This window comes from Chrysochloris asiatica, unplaced genomic scaffold (assembly GCF_000296735.1).
Source record: "Chrysochloris asiatica unplaced genomic scaffold, ChrAsi1.0 scaffold00016, whole genome shotgun sequence".
NCBI lineage: Eukaryota > Metazoa > Chordata > Mammalia > Afrosoricida > Chrysochloridae > Chrysochloris > Chrysochloris asiatica.
The window spans coordinates 29545730-29548585 of record NW_006408534.1 but is presented as its reverse complement, the minus strand read 5'-3'; the positions used below and the strand labels follow the sequence as shown (position 1 = coordinate 29548585).

General features: G+C 41.5%; 1 pseudogene; it reads right to left on the bottom strand.

Moving 5' to 3' along the window:
- Positions 1-1353: 1353 nt before the first annotated feature.
- Positions 1354-2254, bottom strand: LOC102818449 (annotated as a pseudogene).
- Positions 2255-2856: the final 602 nt, after the last annotated feature.

Here is a 2856-nt window from a genome sequence, read left to right as displayed (position 1 = left end):
CGACTCGATGGCACCTGACAACAACAACAATTTGACTATAATGGATGCTAATCCCTTAGTTGAAGTCAATCAGCATTTACTGAGTGTGAAAATGGCAGCAACCATTTTAAATAGTCATGGCAAAGTATTGGTCTTTTCCATGGTTCACAAACTGAGCAGGAAACAGAGCTGTGAACAACAGAAGAGACTTACTATCTTAAGCTACACGGGATTCACTTACCTCCCAGAACCTCTCTGCATCTGGCTCAGTGCAGAGGAAGACCCTGTGTCGGTGCCAACTTCCCTTCAAGTGAATTAGCAAAATAGCATGACCTCTTTCAACACTATGGTGTTGGAGGAGAATATTGAAAGTACGACGGGCTGCCAAAGAACCAACAGATCTGTGTTGGAAGACGTGCAGCCAGAGTGTTCCTTGGAGGCCAAGATAGTCAAACTTCTCTCTCCTACTTCAGACATATTGTCAGGAGGGACCAGTCACTGTAGAAGGATATCATGTTTGGTAAGGTGGAGAGTCAGAGAAAAAGAAGAAGACCCCCAGTGAGATAGATTGGCAAAGTGGCAATCAATGGACTCAAGTATGGCAACAATTGTGAGGTTGGCGCAGGACCGGGCAGTGTTTCGTTCTGTTGTGCATAGGGTTGCTGTGAGTCAGTATCGACTCAATGGCACCTAACAACAGCAACATTTAACACCAGCTACAAGATAATTTTACCTGTACACGAATTTCAAAAATGCTATGTTGTGCTATTCTAATTCTACAAAGTAATTTAGTGTTGACTTAAGATTTCCTATATATTTTTAATACCAAGAAAAAAGAAACCAAAATTAAACTAGGCACATTTGGCAGTTAGTGTAAATCTGTCATTACAAGCCACATGCCAGAAGAGGTTTGCTTCCAAGGAAAAGCAAATTTCTCTAAGGAGAAAATGTGTGGAAAAAGGCCTTCACACAGATACCTCAATATTCCCACTGACTTTGACAGTTTAGCATGGAATCAGCTTTTCTGCTCACACTGAATTTTTTGATGATGTATTAGCAAGAACTTTGGTTAACATTGCTAGTGTAGGTGATCTGTGCTAGGCTCACTTTCTGTTCTGTCTTGTGTGACTAACCCAGAAATGACCTTTGTCATCTCCCCTTTGTCAAGGATCTCCATTATGCCCCTTAGAGATACTCAGGAGACATGTAGGTGGCTTGATCTGGGCTAAGCAGACACAGAACAGCTTTGTCTTTCTAACCATTCCTTAACCATTTGGTAAGTGGTAGTCAGCTTGGGGAGTAACCAAAATGGAAAGGTTCCTTATTGTTTGGGGATGTAGGCAGTCTTTCTTCTCAGAGCTAATGGTCACCCCATCATGCCTGAACCAGGCAGCTGCCTCTATTCCTCTCAAGTTCACTTGGTTGTCTGTCTGCTCAGGTTTCACAGATGCATGACAAGTAATCATGAGTGAGCTATTAGGAAAGAGTCAAGGCTAAGATGAATCCTGCAGTCTCTCCACCTCCAATCCCACCTGCTTTGCAACTTTCCCGCTGGACAGCTTCTTTCAGACTTTCACCTATCTCAAAGAAACCTGCAAAGGAAGAATATATTCCCTTGAGAAAGGAACTCTGGTAGACAAGCAAACCCCATCTGAAACAAGAGTGATCACCAAAGGGACCATCTGTGGCTAATAGATGATCTTATTGAAAGGGCACACACGATTGTAGTCAGCCATGTTCTTCTTGGTGGACTGCCCATTCTTGCTGCAGAACTGATGGGCATCATGCCATCAGAGAAGAGCCTGAGCTGTGGACAGAAAGGAGGCATCCTTCACATGCAACTGAAAGAGAGCTTTCTTCAGCTCAATGAAAGATCTCTTGAGCTCTGTCTCCTTTTTAGGTTTCTGTAAGGAAGCATTCATAGAGGAGAAACAATTCAGACCTAGATCCAAAACAAGCCATTTTTCATGCTGTTCAGAGCAGCCAATTTGTACGTAATCTTCTATTTTTTTGTGTATCCTGTCCAAACTTACCCAGCAGCCTTTCCAACTCTAATAGACTATGCCAGGGCCTTGGCACTGATTCTGATGCTCTGATTTCTGAAGCAAAGAGGCCAGGCTATGAAGAAGATAAACTGTACCAGTATGCTGGACATTTTAACATGCATTATCTTCTTTTATTTCAGATGTATACCTTGTCTTAGTGACAGGTTGATAGCAGCCTACAGCACCAAAAAGATTTTTCTCTTGCAAGTTTTTCCATAATAAAGGGACATTGTCACACTCTGCATATTGTGTGGTGCATCAAGAATCAGCAGAAACTAGGAAACCCCAAATGTGTCTGGTAGTTTGGCAACCCTTCTGCAGAGGAAGGATTGCTATCTCTCAATGAACAAATTTTTCACAAATTAACGTTCTCAAACCTCACTGAAAAATGTAAATAGATATTCGAATAGCACTAAACAAGTTTCTCCTGATATCCAGAATTCAAGAGTTTCTATTACACTTTTTATAACCTGAATGGTATAAAGCAAAGAAGCAGTTACCATTGATTTATATGAAAAATAAATATTTTTGATGTTTCAACATTCAAAAATGACCTAAACCAAATCATACCAAATAACAAATAAAGCCTAAAATAGCACTCATGTATTGAATTCACAGACACAGTTCCAAGCTATGGCAACACTATGTGGTTAGCGCATATTACTAACAATGGTGGTGGTGGTAATGTGCCATGGAGTCGGTTCCAACTTATAGTGACCCTGTACAGGGTTTCCGAGGCTGAAAATCTTTAAGGGAGCAGAAAGCCTCATCTTTCTCCTGCAGAACAGCTGGTAGTTTCGAACTGCTGACCCTGAGGTTATCAGACCACCTG